Genomic DNA, 23,965 nt, shown 5'->3' on the forward strand with positions numbered 1-23,965 from the left:
GGCTTTTATCAAGACACTTGGAAGCTTGCTCAGCAGGTCACACAGCAAAGTAGGTGTCAGGGGTGACAATGAGAAATGCATTAGTCCTCACAGTTACGGGTCCCTCCAGGCACTGTTTCCCCTATCTCAGTGAGAGCTTTCTGAAGTAGGTACCAACTTCACAGAACTCCGAAGCCATCCTACCTACCACATGCAAGGAGACAAGAAGGTCTGCTGAGTCCCAGTGCCAAGGGTACCTTACCCCATGACTGCTTATGTGACCCAGGGATGTCACCCAGTGTGGTAGGCAATGAGGGAACCTGCTGTTGTGCTGTGTGGGAAGGAACTGTGTGTGTATGTGGCTGGGGTGGGGTGGAGGTGGGGGTTTAAAAGGGTGTTAGAAGGCAAATGAACATATCTGGGTTAGACAGCATGAGAAACATCACCTGGTAATAGAACCCCATTTAACTATTTGTAAACTCGGGAAAGAAATACCTTTTGCTCTTATTAACAAGCAAGTTTTGAGTGAAATGAGGATCTTTCTAAGCACTGGACCTGAAAAGCCTGGAATTGGCAGAGAACACCCCAAGACCAAGTTCTTAGCCCAAAGATTTATTTGCCCCAAAGGGACAGAGGGCTAGGAATAAGGGACAAAGACAGGAGACAGAGGAAGAGAGAGAAGGGAAAAGGAACAGGAGAGAAGGGGCGGGGTATTTGCTCAGGAGAGACAAAGGACCACCTCTGGAAAGGGAGGAAACAGGTGGCCCAAAGGCAAATGGCAGTTTATAAAAGGGGGAAAGAGAAACCTGTGTTAGGATGAGGTGTTTAATTTTGATTGGACAGATTATTTACAGTAGCTAAAGGAGACTTTTGATTGCTGGACTTCAATACTTTGATAGTTGCACCTTGGTGATCAGCCCTAGGAGGAGGAAGTGGCTAGCTTTAGGAATGTAATCTAACTGTTTTTAGCAAGGCAGAGGGAATGGGGGAGAAGGGCAAGGCCTGCCAGAGCCATGTTTACCATGCTCAGGTCTGCTAGATCCCTTAGAACCTAAGTGGGTGTTTCCCAAACTGGTCCTTGGAATGTCTAATCTCCTCATTGCTAACACATGCTCCCCAATGGGCTCCAAGATCCAGACACTTTAAGAAATGTTGTGTTAAAGCAAATGAATATTTGCTGCCGGCCTCTGAGAACCTTCTAGACACTGTCACAAAGCATCAGTCTTTACGGGCAGAATGTGCATGCTTTTGAGTATGGAAGGAAGCCTTCTAAAATGGTGTGTGGACATGGCCTATATCAATCAACGATCTCTAGGGGGAATGAAATTAGTAGAATAAATGAGTTAGAAAGGGTGTTTATTAGATTGACCTACACAGTAGGGTCTAGGTAGTCCAAATGTCTGTCTGCACATTAGAGAGACAGAAAAACTGACTAGTCCACAAGGTTGGGTGTGTTCACAATCCCACTCTGGTGCTGAAGGCTGGATTCCTGGAGAACTGCTGATCTCTAGTTCACATTCAGAAGGCAGAAGACTCCAGATTGTGGTGTCAGTGAAGGGTAAACACACTCACCAGAATGAAGCCATGACAGGCAAGTAAGTGGCACAGCTATTTTTCCTTCTTTTTATTTATTCTTTGTGTCTTTCACATCATGCATCTCCATCCCATTCATTTCCCTGGTCCCTTTGAATCTGCCTTCTGCCCTTGCATGCCCACCCCAATAAAATAAAATAAAATTTAAGAGAAAAAAGAAAAAAAAGAAGGAAAAAAAATCATGGAAGCTGTAGTATGATGCAGTGAGTCACGCAGTAAGCCCCTTTGGTCCATATATCTTTACTTGAAAGTGTTCATCACAGAGTCATTGGTCTGGTTCGAGGCCTCTGGTTTCTGCTACACTATGGATGCTGGACCCTCACTGGAATGCCTCTTGGTCATCCTGCTGTTGCCCTGTGTTGTGGAGATCCTGCAGCTTTAGGTCTGAAGGGCCAGCCCCTCCACAGCAACATAGCTTTTTGCTGGAACCTCTTGGTATCAGTGCTGCCTACGGAAGGTACCCACTGTGGAAGGGGGTTGGGGCGTGTCTTCCCTCAGTTAATCCCTCCTGAAAATGGCCTCACAGACCCAACCAGAGGTGTATCTCTTAGTTGATTCTGAGTCTGATCAAGTGGACAAAATTAACCATCACATATCCCCCAGATCAGTGTTTCTAAAGTGTGACAGACTCAGCGGTAACCTGGGCAGGTTTGAATATAATCACTTCTCTGTTTTCTATGTGTGAGTGAAAGGAATGGGGCTGTGAAGAAGTTGGCCGCCAGGCTGCCTCTCAGCCCTGCCTCTGCCATCCATCATGATGTGCCTCAGTTTCCCTGTATAAAAAGCAAAAGGAACTGTCTGCATCACAAAGGTATTAAGATTATTCAATGAGATGCTCTATGTACTTATGACTGTAAGTAAAAATCAAGGACACTGACTCTTATCCCCTTGCATAGTTCTGTTACCTCATAGGAAATAGACCTCTACTGCAAAAGCTTTCACAGTCTCTAACTAGAATTTTCGACAAGTTTTTGTTTCCTGTATATTGGCCAATTAGCTATTTGCACTAATGATACTACATTTTTTTGTTTAGAAAGAGTGCATCTAAAAATATACTCTATGTTGGTGCCAAGGATTGAACCTTAGTCCTCATACCTGCTAGGCAAGTGTTCTACCACTGGACTGAAACACTTTAGGATAAATTAGAAAGAGAAAGTTAGGTGAATGAGTGCAAGGAACACACAGGTATAAGGAAAATGTGAATGATTTCCAAAGCTGTGAAACTGCCATGTGCTCATGTGGATAATGGAAGAACAGAGAAGGGGACCGCTGGTCTAAGGAATTTGTCCTGGGTTAGCACAGCTCACAGAAAACCCAAGTACTTTGTCTCCTTATGTCTAAGGGACTCCAAAAGCTTTTAGAGATAGTTCTTGCAGCTTAAGATTGCCAACATTCATCAGAAGAATGTTTCCAGCAGTATATTGTAAAATTACTTTCCTAAATTCAAATTTTAAGGTGAGTTAAGCATCTTTAAATGCTGTTTTCACATAGTCAAAGATACTGTAATTCTGAAAATGGGAGACATTTATTTGATCTGTGAAAACTAACATTTTTTTTTTAAGGAAGACGTCCTAAGTATATACCATTTCTCTGAGAGCTTTGCTGAAGTGAGACTGAAAAACTGAACTCACCCCATAGACTCATTAGACATGAAAAAAAATATTAACTGGTTTTGTGAGGTGGAACAGAACAAATTGCTTGGATTTATCTTATGCTTGAGGAATCACAGAATGAAATGAAGTTGCACACAGGCTGCTGTGAATACGTGGGTACAGACATTTGTGCCTCTGTGTGTTCCCAGACTGTGTGATGCCCTAGGAATTGATAGTGCATTGGCTTGTGCCCTTCCCACGAACAGCTGAGCTGGACGTCCCAGATGGCAGAGGAAATTCTTGCCAGCACATTAGGGTGACAAGGAAAACCTGTTTTCAAAGAAAAAGCAAAAACAGCCACTTAGAATCTTCAGGAATTTTCCTAAGGACATGGGGCATCTGGAGAAACATTTGTTCTGGAAGATGTAGGTTAGGTCTCCTCCCTAGCCGCATGGTTTACACCCATGGGTCCAACAGTGAAGCCTGTAAGAAAATCAAGTACAGTGAACATGCTTAGACGCATTTCTCATCATTATTGTCTTAACAATGCAGTGTAACAGCTTTTTATAGAGCAGGTACATAGCATCAGGCATGGGTAATCTAGAGGAGATTTCAAGCATGTGGGTGGAGGCAGGCAGGTTATATGCAAGTACTAAGTGTTTTACATAAAGCTTATACAAGTTAGCATGCTGAAGCATTTGATATGCAAGGAGAACCCTGGAACTCTTCCCCAGTATACTGAAGGGTCCATGTACTAAATATTGATAAGAATAATCAGTGTTGATAGCATTTGAGAAATACTGTGACATCCTTTATCGTGCCTGTCCCTTAGCTCCAAGCTCCGTAACTACATGCCCCCACCCCATTTATAACCGGATTCTGGAAGGTTTGGAAATTGACTTGTGACTTTGTCTCTCATTTCTCCTACTTTAGACCAAGAATAAAAGTGTTTTAAAATATTCCATTGGTGCTGATTGTATTGCTTCCATCATTCTGAGAGAGGGAAAAGGACCCAGTATGGAGATAAGAACTGGTAACAAATAGATTAATTTAGTGATTTTTAATTTTTCTCCAAAGAAAAGACCTGGGCAGGTAGCTTCACTAATAATATCTACCAAACATTAAAAGAACTATATGCTGGCTAGTTCATGCGAACTTGGCACAAGTAGAATTGTCTGAAAGGAAGGAACCTCCACTGTGAACATGCCTCCATTAGATCGGGCTATAAGGCATTTTCATAATTAGTGATTGATGGGGAAAGGTAAAGCCCATGGTGGGTGGTGCTATTCCTAAGCTGGTGGTTCTAGGTTCTACAAGAAAGCAGGCTGAGTAAGCCATGAGGAGCAAGCCAGTAAGTAGCACCCCTCCATGGACTCTACATCAGCTCCTGCCCCCAGGTTCTTGCCAGAGTTCCTGTCCTGGTTCCCTTCTATGATGAACAGCCAAATGGAAGTGTAAGCCAAATAAACTCTTTCCTCCCCAAGTTGCTTAAGTCTGTTTTCGTCACAGGATTAGAAATCCAAACGAGCCGGGCGGTGGTGGCGCACGCCTTTAATCCCAGCACTCGGGAGGCAGAGCCAGGCGGATCTCTGTGAGTTCGAGGCCAGCCTGGACTAACAAGTGAGTCCCAGGAAAGGCGCAAAGCTACACAGAGAAACCCTGTCTCGAAAAACAAAAAAAAAAAAAAAAAAAAAGAAATCCAAACGAAGACAAACTATTACAATCCTCAATTTCTTCCAAACTACTGTTTTGGAAAACAACAAAAACAGCAATAAAACAAACAAATAAACAAACAGACCAACAAAAACCCACAGACCATGTTTCTCTTTTCTTCTCATTCCACTGAGATCAACAGAGATTTCCATGTTCTCAGACTATCAAGGATCATTCTTCCCACCAAGAAGCAGGCAATGGTTTCTACAGATTATCCCTGGGTATCACCCCATTTAACTCACTTCCTCCACTTTACTTGGCCATCACCAAACTCCACAGATTAGGACTCAGTTTCCCAAACTGCCACCATCTCAGATGCCATTATAAGCCCCAGGTAGTTTTCCCTGAGCTCCTGACCACAAGTTAGGGTTCCCAGCGTTAGCACCTTCGAGAGCAAACTACTAATGGTCTGTCGAATTGTCCTTTCCTTTATCCACAGTTAAAATTTTATGACATGAGCTGAGCATGCCCGGTGGCATGCCTGCCCATTATTTTAACCTTTGAAAACATTTTAGACAATATATTTTGATCATATTCATTCCCTTCTCACAGCTTCTTCCAGATCATCCCTCCACTCCTTATCTGCCCCACTCCATGCTCTCTCTTAAAAAAATGAAAACAAAAAAACATAAAAGGCACACATATACAAAAACCATAGGATCTGCTTTGTGTTGGCTAAGTCCTGAGCATGAGGCCTTCCGAGGAATATGGTTGATACACCCAGTATCACTCCATTGAAGAAAACTAATTCCCCCACTTCCAGCAGCCATCAATTATAAGTATATATTTGGTTAGGGGTGGGACTCTGTACCCACTTCCTCTTCTCTGTGCTGGAAATTTGTCTGGCTTGAACTTGTACAGGTTGTATGCATGCCACCACAACCTCTGTGAGTTCATATGTACCTCAGTCCTGCTGAGTCTGGAAGATCCTGTTTCCTTGGAGTCTTCTGTCACCTCTGACACAATCTTTCCACAATTTCTTCTGCATGATTCTCTGAGCCTTGAGAGGAGGGCTGTGATGAAGACATCTCATTTAGGGCTGAGGACTTCAAAGTCTCTCACTCCCTGCACATTGTCAGTTGTGGGCCTCTGTGTTAATCACCATCTACTGCATGGAAAAACTTCTCTGATGAGAGCTGAACACGGCACTGATCTATGGGTCTAGCAATATGTCATTAGGAGCATTTTATTGCTATGTTCACTTAGCAGAATAATAGGTTTTCTCCTAGGGCTCATGACCTATCTAGTCTGAGGTTCTTGGCCTCATTAACAGTGTTGGATATGGGTTCCATTTCAAGGAGTCAGTTTTAAAAAGTGATTGGTTATTCCCATAATGTTTGTGCCACTATTTCATCAGTGGATATACCTTATAGGTAGGTCACTTCTGTAGTTTCAATGGTATGTAGCTGGGTAAGACTGATGATAACTTTTCTTCTCTGTTTAGCGTGTATAATACTTTCAAGCACTATGAATGTTAGGGAGTAGGGGTGAAGCCTCTGGTTGAGCACCAGCCCAATTTCACCACAATGACGTAAGTCACAGCAGTGTGGTCTTACCATCAGGGTGTAAAGGATAACCAGTAGCATTGACAATAGCCTGTGATGTTTGGGGGTTTCCATGGGATCCCTTTGGCCAATGGCTCAACAAGATGTAACCCGTTTCCGGTACTGGTGGTTTGTATTTCATAGCATATGGTGTCTAGTTGGGCATTGCCTCCCCTATCGTATGAGAACTCTTTAAGTTACTTTTATATATGCACATATGCATAGGAACCATTTATAGAGTCAAAACACATATTCCATGACCTTGAGTTAAGTGTGCCCATAAATATGTTTCTCTCTCCTTCTTAAATTAGACCTTAAACTGAGCATGCTCAGAAGGGTGCCCACTAGTAAATCGCTCCTCTCCATGAATATGAATAGGCTACATGATTAATACCCCCATGGTTCCTTAGTTCAAGGAAAGATGTTGCTTTACAAATGACTTTCACAGTCTCATTATTGCTGCAAGGGACACAGCTTTCTCTGCCTTTTGTTCCTTAGCCATACTTGTTTTGGCTTTATGCTGATTGAGATTGAGAATCTGCCACACTCAGTTTCACTATCACTCTGAGTTCAACTAATTTATTGATGCCTCCCATGCTTAGGAAAACACACAGAGATTGTTTTCCTTTTAAAAATATTTTCAGCTGGGCGGTGGTGGCGCACGCCTTTAATTCCAGCACTCAGGAGGCAGAACCAGGCGGATCTTTGTGAGTTCGAGGCTAGCCTAGTCTACAGAGGAAGATCCAGGACAGGCACCAAAACTACACAGAGAAACCCTGTCTCGAAAAAAACAAACAAACAAAAAACAAAAAAAAAACCAAAAAATTTCATTTACTATTATTATTTTATTGTGTGTGTGTGTGTGTGTGTGTGTGTGTGTGTGTGTGTGTGTTTATGCACATGTGTGTGGGTATCCATGGCTAGAGGTGTAGAATCTCCCTTTTCTTAATTAGAATTACTATAATTGTGATGAAGTATCATGACCAGCTCAACTTGGGGAGGAAAGGTTTTATTCAGCTTGTGTTCTCACAACACAGTTCATCATCAAAGGAAGTCAGAGCAGGAGCTCAAAAAGAGCAGAAACCTAAAGGCAGGAGCTGGTGCAGAGGCCATAGAGGGGTGCTGCTTACTGGCTTGCTTCTCATGGCTTGCTCAGCCTGTTGTCTTATAGAACCCAGGACCAGCAACCCAGAGATAGCACCACCCACAATGGTCTGGGTCCTCCCTCATCAACCACTAAATAAGAAAATTCCCTACAGGCTTGTCTACAGCCGGATCTTATGGAGGAAGTTTCTCAACTGAGGCTCCTCCTCTCTGAGGACTCTAGCTTGTGTCAAGTTGTCATAAATCTACCCAGTACATCCCTGGAGCTGGAGTTATACGCAATTGTGAGCTAAACAACATGAGTGTTGGGAACTAAACTTCGGTCCTCTGCTAGAGCACTATGTGTTCTTAACTACTGAGCCATCTCTCCAGCCCCAATTTATTGATTTTTTTTTTTTAAAAAAGAATCCTATAAAGGATGCAGGTGGAGCGACACAGGGGGAATGGGGGCTGAGCTTCTATGTGTTCTCCGAGAGTCTCACCTTTCTAGAACCTTCATGGATTTAGTTAGCCTTAAACCTACCAAGCCCTGTTCTTTCTTTTGGGGCTTCTATGAGGACTGCATTGCGTAGGAATCATTGTATAACCCATCACCAACAGCTTGGGTGAAGGAACCCAGAAAATCCTGTCCTCTTCAGCATTCGTGACCTGTCTTTTTTTTTTTTTTTTTTTTGGTTTTTCGAGACAGGGTTTCTCTGTGTAGCTTTGTGCCTTTCCTGGAACTCACTTGGTAGTCCAGGCTGGCCTCGAACTCACAGAGATCCGCCTGGCTCTGCCTCCCGAGTGCTGGGATTAAAGACGTGCGCCACCACCGCCCGGCTCGTGACCTGTCTTAAATAACTGAATCAAAGAAGAGAAATGGTTGCCTGCCTCAATTTTGTGCTGTCTAGGTTGCTTCTCCTTTGGAATGGGGAGGGTTTTACAACCTGCTATCAGAAAAGGGTAGGTCATAGCATTTTTTTTAGAGTCAGCACCAAGACAGAAAGGTAGAAGTTCAGAGTTTTCATTTTTTGCTTTAGGGAAGATCTCTCTCTCTCTCTCTCTCTCTCTCTCTCTCTCTCTCTCTCTCTCTCTCTCTCTCTCTCTCATACACACACATATTTATATACACATATATATCATATATGTACACCATATATACAATAACATCGTATCTTCATAGCTCTCTAACTCAAAATTCCCAAAGAATTTAGATGTGACTAGAAAACAGAATTCAACAACACATACAAGTATATTTGACCAAACTAAGTTTATCACTAATACACAGGCAGCTTAATTTGAAATTAGTTCCTATCACATCTCAGCCCCTTGGCTAAGATCAAATGTAATATCTGTTGTTATTGATTTAAGGTCAGGTACATCCTCAGTCTGAGCACAATATATTAAATGACTTTGGGGCACAGAATGATGAAATTGCTCAATTCATTCCACACATTCACCTGATACTCCAGAGCCTCCAGGAATGGTGCAGCCTCTCAGCAGACTTTAAAAACCAATACATGTATCAGTGGATGTCTTAGTTAGGGTTTTTATTGTTGTGAAGAGACACCATGACCACGACAGTTCTTATAAAGGAAAACATTGAGTTGGGGCTATGTTACAGTTTAGTGCATTATCATTATGGTGGGTGGCATGCAGGCAGACATGGTGCTGGAGAAGGAGCTGAGAATTCTACATCTTGATTCGCACACAGCAGAAGCAGTCCATTTCCACACTGGTTGTAGCTTGAGCATAGGAGATCTTAAAGCCCACCCCCACCGTGACAGACTTCCTCCAACAAAGCCACACCTACTCTAACAGCTACATCTCCTAATAATGCCACTTCCTATGGGGGCCATGTTTTTTCAAACCAGTGGGATAAGACAAAACCATGAGTATCACATTAAATTTCAAAATCAGCTAATATCCATTTGTGATGTAAAAACAAATGAACATTGACAAACAAGTGCATGAAACCAGAAAGGGAAGGGAACCCCCTCAGTTTGATTTTTAAAAAATCATCTATAAAAGTCCAAAGCAGGTGCCATCTTTGATGGTAAAATGCTCAAAGCTTCCAAGTTCAGGCATAATACAAGGTCATTTGTTCTCATGAACTGCTACTGTGTACCAGGGATTCTAGCCAAGCGAGAAAGGAAGACAGCATCCCACCTGGAAATAAGATGTCTTTATTTACAGGCAATATTCCATGATTCAGAAAGTTCTAAAGAATCTACAGACAGGTATTTTAATGACTTCAGCAAAGTGTAGGAGACAAGATCACCTGAAAATCATCAGTGAACATTTCAAAAATTAAATTATGAAAATTACCTTGTCTGTAGCATTTCTGCCACATTTTGAGAATGAAATGTCCTCATAGGCTCAGAGCAATGCTGTTGTGGGAGATGGCAGAAACAGATGATTAGGCCTAGCTGAAGAAATTGGTTCATTCAGATGTGTCTTTGAAGGAGCCTAGACCCTGGTCCCCCATTCTCTCTGTTTCCTCTCCTTCATGAGGTGAAATAGCTCTTCCATGAATAAAGAATGTGAAGACCGCTGTTAGGTGTGGTATGGGCACAAAGACTGTTGATAATTAGACTAATTACCATTTGTTATACTGTGGCAAAGAACATCCCAAAGGCTTTGTGGGATGCTAGGTTTAACGATGACCCACTAATTAACTTGGATGAGAGCATCTCAAGGGAACCCAGGATTTAGGTTTTGGTGTGGGTATTGATGGTAGGTTTTAGCAAAGTTTATAGTAGAATTTGGAGTGAAAGGTAGAGCCTGTTAAAACTTGCATTTTGGTCAGGATGGCTTCTGTGAACTGGGGCTAAGAAAGACATGATTCCTGATAGGATTAGTACAATGAAAACAAAGCCAAGATGGACTTGGTTGTGCATACTCATAATACCAGAACTCAAGAGGCAGAGGCAGGGGGACTGTAGAATCTTTGAAGCCAGCCTAATCTACAGAGAAAGTTCTATAACATCCAGAACTACAAAGTGAGACTCTGTCTCCAAGGAAACAAAAAAGAAAGAAAGAAAAGAAGAAAAAGAAAAAGAAAAGAAAGTGCACCCCCTCCCCAAAAAAACCCTCTGAAAAACCTAAACCAACTAATCGAACAAAAAAAACAAGGAAGCCTAGGACTTTGCATCCAGACAATAGAGAAGATGCTCTAAGGGCATTTTAAATACTTGCCAGGCTCCACCCACCCATTGCAGGGTAAAAGGCATGAAAGCATAAACTCATGCAAGAGGTTTGCTCAAGAAGAAAGCTTTTCAGGGGCACCTTGGTTGTACAAGATTGTCTAGAAAGGGTTTTCCCCTGCATTTCTTTAACCATGTTCCCTCTGCAGGTATTCAGAGGCCAATGTGGCCATGGTCCACAGGGAGTCAACTACTAGTTAAGCTGTTGGCAGATCATAGTGTCACCCACACCATGCTGGGTTAGCATCGTCAGACCCTGTGTAAGAAAGCTGTGAGCTAGCCGGGCAGTGATAGCATGCCTCTAATCTCAGCACTCAGGAGGCAGGGGCAGGAAGATCTCTGTGAGTTCTAGGCCAGCCTGATATACAGAGCAAGTTCCAGGATTGCCAAAGCTACAAAGAGAAACCTTGTCTTGAAAAACCAAAAAACAAAAACAAAAACAAAAAACCAAAAAAAAAAAAGAAAGAAAGCTGTGAACTTTGAATTTACAGTAAACTATGGATGGGGGCAGAGTGCAGAATGTTCTTTCCACAACGTGACTTTCTAAAAAGAATTGCAGAACTATGATAAATAGATATACTCATCATAAGCAACGACATGAAAGGAATGCCCTGGCATGTCCACATAATCTCTGTGGGAAAGGCAAAGGCCTGGGAGGAATATTCTTGGTTCCTTTCATATGACCGATGATGATAAGACATAACTACAGGTGTATTCTGTGGTGATTTGCATAAGAATGGTCCCTATAGGTTCATTTATTTGAATTCTTAGTCACCAGGGTGTGGCACTCGTTGAAAGTATTAGAAGGATTAGAATGGGTGGCCTTGTTGGAGGAAGTGTGTCACTGGGAATGGGCTTTGAGGTTTCAATAGCCCATGCCAAGCCCAGTGTCTCCCTCTCTGTCTACAGATCAGCATGTGGCTCTCAGCTACTGCTCCAGCACCTGCCTGCATTCCACCATGATGATTAAGGACTAAACCTCTGAAATTGTAAGCAATCCCCCAATTAAATGCTTCCTTTCATAGCAATTATCTTGGTCACAGTGTCTCTTCACAGCAATAGAACAGTGAGTGACTAAGACAATTCCCTCACTGTACTCATATTTGCTTAAGCTAACTGTAAACATCACCTCATGTTTTGCTTGCCTTGATACTAAACATGAGAAATGCTTTGTCTGTACTACTCTTGAGCTCAAAGGCCAGGCGTCCTCTGGTTATCCCCTCTCAGATCTTTGGAATATCCTTCCATCCTCAGGGACTTAGCCTCACTGGCCACAGAGCGGGTCAACAGAGCAAGCATGCAGAGTGGATGAAGAGTTATAGGGCCACAGAGGCTTCCACTCACATATTGGAAGGCCTAAGAGGCCAGGCAGTGTGTGACTGGCTTAGAATACTCGTGAGGGTGACACCTAAAATGTCAGGATGGTGGGGATGCTAGAAACATCAGCATCCAATGAGGAAAGTGAGTAGTGTGCAGAGCCAGCCCAAGGAAGGAACCGGCTGGGTTGCAAAAGGAAAGCCATTACAGCTGAGGCTTCTCAAGCCCGTCTCAGACCAGATCATACCACTGCAATGTGCCCCAGATACAACTTACCTGGAGCTACAGAATTTAGTACACATTGCTGGGTTTGGGTCTTATCTTGGTTCCTCATTTATATGTCCCCCATTACTCCTTTTTGGAATGTTTACTCTGTGCTGTTGTAGACTAGTGGATGTAATTTCCCTCTTAGTTTTACAGAGACCAGTCACTGTGACTCAAAGTTTGCTTTGAGTCTCAAGGAATCGTTGATCCTGAATATTTAAACAATGCTGAATCTTTTTAAGATGTCGGAGACCCTTAGAGATGAGCTAAATGCCTTTTGCATTATGAGGTGGCCATGCATTTTGGGAGGCCAGGGGAAGAATGCTATGGTTTGAATATGAAATGTCCTCTGTAGGTCCACTCCATAGGTTTGAGTGCTCGGTCCCTTGCTGGTGGTGCTGTTTCAGAAGGAAGCAGAAGCTTTAGAAGGTGGTTCCTATCTGGAAGAAGTGAATCACTTCACACATGCCATCAAAGGTTATATCTGGTTCCCAGTTCCATCCTCTCTGTGCTGCTTGAGGACCATACTTCCATGTGCCCTCCCACTATGATGTTCTCATCTGCTCAGGGCATGAGTCCAAGCAACTATGGACCAAACGCTCTGAAATAATGAATCAAAATGCCCCCCAAGTCCCCCATATCACCCACATCAGACATTTATTACAGCTAAGCAAAAGTAGTAATTCCTGTGCACGCTAAATTAATTGCACACAATCATAGTCAAAATTATAGCTACCTCCCCCTTTTTGGGGTAGAAATTGACAAGCCAATTCTAGAACTCATTCGAAAACACAAAAGCCCAGAATAGCCCCAAATCGTTAATAAAAGAACAGATTTTAGAAGCTTCCCATTTCCTAGCTTCCAATATTGCTACACAGATATAGCAATCAAGGAGATGTGCTAATGAAAGGAGACAGACATACGGACATACTAGTCAGAAGAACAGAGCTAAGGTTCCTAATATTAGTCTGTTCATGTCTACTGATATTTACTGATTGTTGTTTAAAAGAATAGTTATGGCAAGTGGTGCCAGAAAACTGGGTATTCACCTGTGGTTATGATGTGAATATGAAATTCTATCCCACCAAAGCTCATGTGCTGAGCGTTGGGTCCCCAGCTGGGTACTATTGAGATTGGGATAAGAGGTTATTTGCTTCATCAATAGATTAAATCTTTGATGAACTCATACTGATAGGAAGGTTAGTGATAGTTGGGAATGCACGGTCTAGTTTTGTCAACTCGATACAGACTAGAATCACTTGGGGAGAGGGAACCTCAACTGCAGAATCCCCTAGATCAGACCTGTGACCTTGGCCTGGGACCTGGGAAGAAAATGTGAGGCATTTTCTTCATTGCCTACTGTGTAGGTAGGCCTGGGCGGTATAGGAAGGGCAGCCGATCGAGCTACGGTATTTCTCCATGGTTTCAGCTTCAATTCCTGACTCCAGGTTCCCGTCTTGATTGGATTCCTGCACTGACTTCCCTCTGCGATGGACTATTAACCCGGAAAGTGTAAGATTAAAATCAACCCTTTCCTCCCCAAGCTGCTTTTGGTTGTGGTGTTTATCACAGCAACAGAAAGCAGACTAGAAGAGGAATGAGGCCCACTTTGAAGAAGTACCTTAATGGAGCAAGACCTCAAAGAGCACATTTTAATCTACACCTCCCCGCTCCTTGATTCTCAGGAGGTGGACACTTCTAATCCACCATCCCGTCTTAGCCCTGATGTTCTTCCTCACCACAACCTAAAAGCAATGGAGCCTGCCAACCACGTACGGAAACCTCAGACACAATGAAACAAAGTCTCTTCTCCTTTAAATTGTTTTCTAGGGTCATCTGTCACAGTGAAAAAAGTTAACAAACACACCTGCAGAGGAATGTGTTGAATTCCTGTCTCACGTCATACACAAAATTAAATCAACTCGGTTTACAGGCTTAAATGAAAAAGTTATTGACAATATTATAAAAGATAAAGGAGTCATTTTTCATCATCCAAGGTTAGCCAATGAATGTCTTCTTCAGAATCAAAATCAAAAGCACAAGTGGTAAAAAGAAATTGATTAAACTGTATCAAAACTCCTGTGACGTCAACAACCCTGTAAAGCAACTCAAAGAATCAGGAACAAAACTTGATGCTAAAGAGACAATGAAATAAATAGACAAAGACTTTGAATAGACATTTATCCAAGAAGACACGTAAATGACCAATAGCCCATGAAAAGATAATCAAAATCATTCTCCATCAGGGCAGTGTAAATCAAACCACAGTATGATACAACTTTGTCCCCAAGGTAATAGTGCAAGTATCACGAGAGTGAAAAAGAAAACAGAGTGAACAAGTTGTAATACTTAGTGTCACCTACGTGTCACACAACTGGGGAGAGAGTGACAATTTCAACTTTTTTCATCTCAGGATGACCACATGACTATGCAATTCTATTCTTCCTTTTTTTTTGTTTTTCGAAAAACCAAAAAAAAAAAAAGTTCCTACTCTGCATGGTCGTGAGAAGAAACAGTAAATTCTACTTTGGATAATTAATTAGTATTGCCTTGACTCTAAGAGTATGTATCTAATTTTTGTCAGGCAACCTCTTTGAACTTAGTTCTGAAGCTGTTTCCTGTGTGCAGATTACTGGGAGGAGGTAGGTTGTTTCCCTGTTATGGACACTGAGGGAGTAGAAAGGCTGTCAGCTTGATGTCAGAGAAGTGCTGAAGCAAGGAGCCACCCGTGTGGATGCGTGAGCTGGGGAAGAATGGGTAGCCACACGTGACCATGAGTGAGCTATGGAAATACGGTCAACCACATGGGCCCATGCATGAGCTGTGGAAGAACAGGTAACCAACCACATGCCCATGCATGAGCTGTAGAATTATGGGTAACCACACAGGCCCATGCATGAGCTGTAGAATTATGGGTAACTACACATGCCCATGCATTAGCTATAGAATTATGGGTAACTACACGTGTCCATGCATGAGCTATAGAATTACAGATAACCACATATGTGTATACATGAGCTGTGGAAATGCAAAGAGGAAGTGTGGGGCAGAGGGCTGAGTGCTGGGGAGGAGCTTACTTGCTAATTAATGTCTGTGTGCTGCCCTGGGTGCTTTACTGTCTTCCCTTCCAATAACCACATGCGTGGTGCTCAGGCTGCCATAACCAAGTGCCACAGTAGGCTTGACCTCAACAACAAGTTCATTTCCTCCCAGTCTGGAGGCTCTGAGCCTGCCCTTGAAGTGGGGTGGGGGTGTGGTTGGCCTCTTTTCAGGGTGGGGGTCATCTCCTTGGGCTTTTCTCTTCTGTCCTCAGCCCTCAGGACAGGTGTGCACCCAAATTTCTTCTTTTTGTAAAAATGCTGATCACATTGGAACAGGGATCACCATGGCACCCCCCCCCCCCCCCCCCCCCCCCCCCCCCGTGACCTTATTTAGCTGTAATTACCCTGTGAAAGACCTAATCTCTACATAAAGCCACCTCTGGGGGCCTGGAGATGGAGACCTCACCACAGGGATTTTTGTAGGGGTGGGGGCAGGGCACAATCCATCCTAATAACAGGCAGAACAGAGACTGTTCTCTCTGAACAAGGAAAGGGAGTGAAGCCCAGAGTTGAAGTGATACAGTCGTGTTCCGTGCAGTCTCAGGCTTTGAGCGCTCTATTCCCATCTAGTTTCTCTGTTTTGGGAGGACACGGTGCTTAGCTGGTAGACATAGGCCACCGGGTATGGCCCAGCCCTGCTTCTGGTCTTATTATCTACTTTCTAATCTCCCCAAATGTGTGAGGCCTCTGCCACACACTCCCCTTCCGTGTGCTCTACCATGCCTCCCCCTTAACAACAGGCTGAACTCACTAGCTTTCCTTCCCTGAGTTCTTTCTGCCCAACGTGTTGTCACAACAGTGAGAAAAGTAACTAGTTTATGTGTCTGGAGTCACGGTGTAAGTAGATGGTAGAGGTGATATTTGATTCCAGGCAGGCCACCCTGGGAAAGTGCCTCCTGTGCCCAAATCCCTACATTCTACATCTCCACATTTCCATGAGAAAGCCCCAGAGAATGTAGAGGTAGAGAATGGTGGAGCCCAGTTAGACTGGAGAGATGCACCTTTCACATCCAGAACAACAAATTATAAGGCCGCTGGCCAGTGGTGTGACCCACTGTGGAGCCAGCCTCACATAACCTCCTAAAAGGCCTCCACAACACTGTGCCTATTGAAGAGCGCTGAAATCCTTGGTCAACTGGCATAAACCAAACCTAGTTCTCTTGACAGATCCACTCAGGACTATGAGTCCACCACACCATATTACTTCTGATAGAAGCACCTGCACCTCTAACCCCGTCTACCTGCTGTCAGTGTTGCTGGTTGGACTTGGCCTGGTGAGCAAAACTGGACCAGCTGAGAACATCGCATGTGTGAGAGTAGAATGGGATAGACCAAACCAACAGTAGCAGAAGAAGTTATGTCTCAATATGGAGAGAAGAGTCCGAGTCACTGCCTGGCCACTTCCTGGAGAAAACCGCAATGGAGCAGAGGCTAGAATAAAGCGGGAACTGCTGGCCGAAAGATAGCATGAAGCAGTGCAGAAGACCATACCAGACCTGCACCCTTTGTGGCTGGGCTAGTGACAATCAGGGGTCCCTAGAGATGTTTCCAACATTCCTGTCCATGCTTGCTAGTTTTTGTCAATTTGACACAATTATGCTAGGGTCATCTGGGAAGAGGGACCCCCAATTGAGCAAATGCCTCCATCAGATTGGCCTGAAAGCAAGTCTATGGGGCATTTTCTTGATTAATGATTGATGTAGGGGGGCCCAAACTACCCTGAGCACATGGTCCTAGGAGGTATAAGAAAGGAAGTGAACAGGAGCCTGGGGAACCAACCAGCAAACAGGATTCCTTCACGGTCTCTGCTTCAGTTCCTGTCTCCAGGTTCCTGCTTCAGGTCCTGCCTTGGCTTCTCTGAATGATGTACTGTGATCAGGATGTATAAGCCAAATAAACCCTTTCTTCCCCAAGCTACTTTGATTATAGTGTTTATCGAAGGAGCAGAAAGCAAACTAAGACACTGTCCAAAGAGTGTTAAAATAATCCACACCCCTGAAGCCCTACCTCATCAGAACCCTGTCCATTGCTAGAGGACATTGTGTGGATTTCTCTGTTTGCACTAGACATACCAAATAAAATGGTATCTCTTCCCTGTAATTTCTGCATCAAAATTATTGGGCATTGCTACTGTTATGGTCTAAGGGGGTTTGTTTTCCTCTTCTACCTTATCACGTATCAAACTTGGTGTTGCTTTGATCTTAAACTTCCTAGCCCCTAGAACTATAAGAAAGACATTCCCATGGTTTATAAGTGGGCAGTCCTAAGGTATTTTGTTACAGTAGCCTGAGTAGACTATGATAAGCAGCCATTATGTGCTGGATGCTGTTTAGGTCAATGTGCGAGACCTCTGTGCAGAGCTGATTTTCTTCTGGTTGGAGATTGTGATGTGACATACACTAGATCCTGCCACCTGAACCCCACGTCCTGCACACTGCAATCTCTGGTTATGAACTTCTGACTTACTCGCTTCATAGCCAATAAATTCTCTTCACTGGATGAAATATCACTGCCAGGTCCTACTCCAACGACCCCTCTTTATAGACTTTGAGTCTCTTTAGCAACATTTCCTGTTCAACTCAGCACATCTGTGGCCTTCATGACACTTATGCTCTCTGCCTCAGTTAGCAAACATGACAAAGACTTGAGCCCTCTTCTAGAGTTCACCATGGAACCTTTTCCCTGGGATCTACTAAACAGATGTCATCCAATGTTAAATCCATCCTATGAGGGTCTTGGAAGGGATAAAGTAAGAACACTGATCTTCATCTACTATTCCTATTCAAGAATATGATTGTGAGTCCCTTTTCATGACCTTATGTTATGATTGGATATAAAATGGCACCCACACACATGCACCCACACATACATACATATACACAGACACACACGCACATGCACATGCACTCAGACTCACACACATACAAACACACACACTCATATGTGTGTACACACACACACACACACACACACACACACACACACACACACACACCATGTATTAAAGGCTTGCTCTTCCTCACCCTAACACTTGGAGGCAGGTGCTTGAGAGATGATTAGGTCACGAGAACAGTATGGACTAGGCTATAAGTGAGGCCATGGCTGGATGGGATACTAAGAGATGGGCTAACTGGTGGAAGTATATAACCCGGGGCAGGGGTGTATGTCTTTAAAGTATATTTATCTCCCCATCCCTCATCCCCCTTCCACCTCCTCTTTCTCATCTCCTTGTTCCTGTTCCTCACGCCCTGGCTGGCCTTCAGTGAGCATCCGCACACTCTCTATCATCCTCAGCCTCACCACAGGCCCTGAAACAATGGAGCCAAGTGAACGAAGAACCAAATAGATCTCAAGTATTTTGTCATAGCTATGGAACACTAACCACCCCAAACAGCCAGAAACAATAATGTGAAACAATAACAAACACCATTCCAACAGATAATATGGAATAATAACATCCAAATGAAGTATAGGGAGATGGTAACATGGTAACCTGTAATTCAGACTGGCTGAACTTCCCCTTACAATCTAAGTTACTGCCAGCATGTGGGACAAACTAGTTATTGTTGGGCTTTGTCACGTGGCCAGCCCCTAATTAAACAGAGAGGAAGAAAACATAATAAAATCCTCCAGGTGCAAAACTGTTTATACAACTCTGTGGAAACAAGCTACTGAGATGGCATTGCCAAGGGGGTGAGGATGTTGGGGTCAGGAAATGACAGTTCTCTGCCCACATAGTTTGCTGAGGGTCGCTTTACGTCTCATTAGAGAAGAAGCTTGCTTTGGAGTCATCCCATCATTTGTAAGGAGCTAGGGGCATGCAGTGGGTTGTCAGCAAATTTTATAACCTCCTGAGACACAAGTCTGCAAAGAAATAGGCTGAACATTTAGAATGCACTGGAAAATCCCACCATGTGAAGGTGGCCGCAGCATAAAGTATAAATAAGGGAGGGTTTCCACCTGTCTAAGGCCCTCTTTTAACCTGCTCTGCTCAGTCTCATGGGCCCTGAAAAGCCCCTTGGACATGGGCTAGAAATATAGACAATGTGAAATTAGAAAGAATGCTGAACCTGGCAATCTGGTTAAAGACCCAGAGAGCCTCTAAGAGCCTGGGCTCTTGGGCACAGCTCTGGACTTCCTCGGGCTCTGGGTGGCTTGTCTGTACTCTGCAACTGTCTTTTCACAATTTGGAGTTGAATCCACGCCAGTTCATTAGGCTGTTGTCCCAAATCTGTGAAATTACTGGAACTGACCCATCAACATTAGGGTCACTTTCTAATTATGCTGATTCACATCCATGTCCTGGCCTGGTTCTCCTCATGACTCACCCTGCATCTGTCGCTCGGTGGCCTGGGGTAGTGGGATTCGCCTGAGGTTATCTCACTGTTTTCTCTCATCCATGAAGTATTAAGGGCACAGCTTCTAAGATGGCAGCCCCCTTCTCCTCATACTCTACCAGGCAGCTAATGAACCAGTCCCTGTGATCTGCAAGGATTTTATCAGATTATTATTATCTATTTTATTTATTTTGATTTTTCAAGATAGGGTTTCTCTGTGTAGCCCTAGCTATCCTGGAACTCGCTCTGTAGACCAGGCTGGCCTCGAATCAGAGATCCGACTGCCTCTGCTCCCTGAGTGCTGGGATTAAAGGCATGCACCACCACCATGCCTGGCTTTGCAGCATTATTTTTAAACTCAAGCAAAAAGAGCTAAGTTCAAGTTCTTAAGTAGAGCGATTGGATGTCTGTTATATTTTCTGTGAAGACACAATGGCTTGTGAAAATGAAGACATTCTGCACAGCAGAAGGAAAACCATGGATCTCACCTCACCCCAATTACTCATGATCTGGGATACTCTGCGGTGCTCTTCTCTGAAACCATAGTGTTGAAAAACAAAATGGCAGCCGGGCGGTGGTGGAGCACGCCTTTAATCCCAGCACTCGGGAGGCAGAGGCAGGCGGATCTCTGTGAGTTTGAGGCCAGTCTGGTCTACAAAGTGAGTTCCAGGAAAGGCGCAAAGCTACACAGAGAAGCCCTGTCTCGAAAAACCAAAAAAAAAAGAAAAGAAAAACAAAATGGCAAGACCATCATGAGAGGTGATTCCCAACCCAAACTTCCTGAATGGATTCCCAAACAGACTTGTATTCTATTATCAGAATTATCTAAGATAAACACACTGAGAAGGATTAGTAATTCACTGTGTTCTTGACACCTTATGCGATCACGTTCTCTGGACCTTCCCACACAGTCCCCTTGAGTTTTTCCTCCTTTACACTCTCAGAGTGAGGCCAGGATAGTACATGTTTCATCACTCCGGGATGCAGGTCGAAAGAATAGCTGTCAAAGATTGTCCACGTGTCTAGCTCTCTCTTCAGGTCACTCTACTCACAGAACCTATTCCAATAGTGTAAGGAGATAGTCAAACCTATGTATAAAGACAGCCCCACACCCCACCCCCTGCGCCGCAGACATAAAATATGATGAAGAAATGATTCAATATCATTTAATAGATGATGGGGAATGTCAGTTAAAGCAATGCTTTTCAGGAACCCTTTCCAGTATCCCACAAGCATTGCTGCTTGTGGTCATAAGTGAAAACGAGGCTGCAAGCTTCCTGGGTGATATTCTTGAACTTGTGAAGACCAAAGCACAGACAAGATGAAGCAAGACAGAAATGCTACCAGAGATGCCTGGCGATCAGGGCTTTATCTTCTGCTTCTTCCTGCTTCACTGGGTTTCCCAGGACACTCACTGAGAGCTTTCTCTAAAAACAAAAAACCAAAACCAAAGCACCGATGCCGGACCCTTGGAGGAGCTCTTCACCACCAGCCTCATCATCACTGCTGTCTCCTGCTCATCATCACAGCTGCTTCTTGCAGACACAGTGAGAAGGAGAAAGCCAAAGCCACAGGATTCGCCTCCTCCGCGGCTGCTGCTGCTGACTTCAAATGTTAAGGCTGTGTAGACAGGTTTAAAGGAAAGTCCCAAGGCGGGTGTGCAGGAGTCTTTTGTGTCTATTTTCAAATGACTGTTTTGAGGTCACAGTAAGAGACACAGCAATGTGGATGGCCATGCGTGAGTCTGGTGCAGCTCTGAGCATTGCTGAAGGTCGAGGGAAGCAGATGGACTGCCTGTGGCTGTGTATAGGGAAAGGCCAGGTAATGCCATACTTTTTCTTGGTACGGATTTTTTTATGCTGTGAGAACTCCAAACTCTCAGAAGATACAGTCTCCCCGCCCCCTGGCCCCTAAATGTATTCATCTTAAATTGGGGAGCAGGCTTTTAGCCTTGAACTTTAGAGTCATGCCCAGTGTATGGAAGTTTCTGGAAGTTTGGTTCATGGGGTAGCACTGAGTATGCTCTGTACGTTTCACAGTGAGAAAGAAATTACATAAAAAAAAAAAAACTAGGCTGTCCAGGAGGGTGGGTATTAAGTGCAGATCAGGAAGCTACAGGGAACAGATCGAGAGGGAACTCCCCAAGGATGTTTTACATTTCTGAACAACGAAACTATTGGTAGAGTTATTTCCTGATGATATCTTTTTGTGTTTTCCAATATTTTCCAAAAGAGTTTGCGTTGTTTTTATAAGGAAAATATCCATTTTATTTTCTCTATCATCTTTAAAGGAGTTATATTCAAAGCTGCACATATAAAAGATTTGGGTGGTGGTAATTAGATATGTATTTTTTCTTTTTTGTATTGCTTTTGCATTTTCTAATTGCTTCATAATAAAACTAATTCCAATTTCTACCAAAAAAGCGTACATTTGTCTATGGACACGTTTGAATCTACATTTGAATATATTTGAATCTACACGTATTCTATAACACAGTCCATGCCGCTGCTGGCTCTCCTTTCATTTCTGGGAGAGTTGGGGGATTCTGTTAATGCTTCTTTGGCTCTGGCTCATCAGGGACCCACATACTTCAAGTCTGATGTTGCCATAACTATTTACAGAGCATCTGTTTAAAACTTAGAAGTGTGCCTTTCTTCACGTATCTCATTCATTAGCAGACATCGAGTGCTAAGCTGTAAGTGTGTTGATAGATGCAAATGTGTTTGTCCTGGACAAACTTTCTTGCTGAGATCAGAGACTAATGAACCCACAGCTACAGCAATTCTTAAAAGTTAGCACACATCAGAAATTACCAGCAGAGCTTCCTAAGCCATAGCTTGCCGGGCTCTGAGATAAGTGTTCCAAAGAGAGGTGTACAGAGTGCATTGTGAGTGCAGAGTCATGCGTCTGCATCAGATAGTGGGTCAGTGTTGCCTGCTAGAGAAGAAGAGATGAAGAGGAGGAAGGTGGATGCGCTTTGAAGCTGAAATTTAAACCCGTCCATTCAGTCTTTGAAGCTTTATTTATTCGCACCTCACGGCTACCACACCCACCTCTTTTCTAATCCAGCAACAATGACGTTTTCTGGGACAGAATTTTTCCCCATTCTGTTTTCTCCTCCATTCCCCGCCCCCCCCCCACCCCATCTTCTCTAGGCTTTAAACCCATCAGGAGGGCTCCACCTTCCAAAAAGGGCGGTCCCCGCTCGAGATCCGTGTTAGTTAACTTCCTGCTTCTATAACAAAGATGGATCTAATAGGTGTCACGGAGGGCAGAAGCTGGTTTGAGATCGTAGCTTGGAGGTTTCAGTTCCTGGCCATTTGGCTCTGCCGCTTTGGCCTGAGGTGTGTACCCCACAGCAGTAACACACAGTAGAGCCAAGCCATTCAACTCATGGCCAGAAGCGAAGGCGTCGCCTCCTCCAAAAGCCTTCACCAGTCAGCAGCAGATCTCCCAGTAGACACCACCTTTTAAAAATTCCAGCCCCCACCCCACCTCAACAGCATCACTCTGGGTAGATAATACATGGGCCTTTGGGGACATTCCCTATCCAAATGATAGCAGGACCTGGAGCAGTTATAACACCCTTAGATTCACAGAACGTGACCTCACCACTCTTGAGTCAGACCTCTGGAATGCAAGGCTTTTAAGAAAGGAGGCGTCACTAAAAATATCAGCATCGCTAGCTCCTGCAGAGACTCTTCGGATGCATGGGGAGGGGAAGGAAGAAAAGGACCTATAGCTACTGAAATCTACTGACCTTTGCCAAGGTATAGTGAGCAACCCATTAGTGACTCTGTTTAAAGTGCATTAGTGTTATCTATGGCTCACTCCAGGTCTAAGGATCATAAGTTATAGAGCGCCTGTTTCTTAAAATAGTAAGGCACTTATGAAATGCTTTCTGTTTTTTTGGTTTACTTATTTATTTATGTTTTGAGATGCTTTTATATGAGGGCCCCTAAAGTGATGGCAGACTTTCCTAGGGGGGTCCAGCTGGATGTAGCCAGACAGAAAATGCATGTTCTGTGGCTGTATCCACAAACCTTCTCTTTTGTCATTGAATGCCAAAAGGACAGAAAATGCCTGAAAACACACAGAACTGGTCATTTTGTAGCAAGATACACATTCACTCTGCAATTTAATTTTTACATGACTGTAGTTTCATTTGGTTTTGGTGGTGCTGGGAATCAAAACTAGGACCTTGCATATGGTAAATAGATTTTCTACCAGTGGGCT

At 43.7% G+C, this 23,965-nt stretch overlaps 1 non-coding gene across 1 annotated transcript; it reads left to right on the top strand.

Annotated features, from left to right (window-relative positions):
* Nucleotides 1-8,817: 8,817 nt before the first annotated feature.
* LOC128119504 (U2 spliceosomal RNA) lies at nucleotides 8,818-9,001 on the top strand. The gene has a single exon (XR_008221540.1). It is a non-coding gene; the product is annotated as a U2 spliceosomal RNA (small nuclear RNA).
* The last annotated feature ends 14,964 nt before the right edge of the window (nucleotides 9,002-23,965 follow it).

This window comes from Peromyscus californicus, unplaced genomic scaffold (genome assembly GCF_007827085.1).
Source record: "Peromyscus californicus insignis strain IS unplaced genomic scaffold, ASM782708v3 Scaffold_23__1_contigs__length_62951481, whole genome shotgun sequence".
NCBI lineage: Eukaryota > Metazoa > Chordata > Mammalia > Rodentia > Cricetidae > Peromyscus > Peromyscus californicus.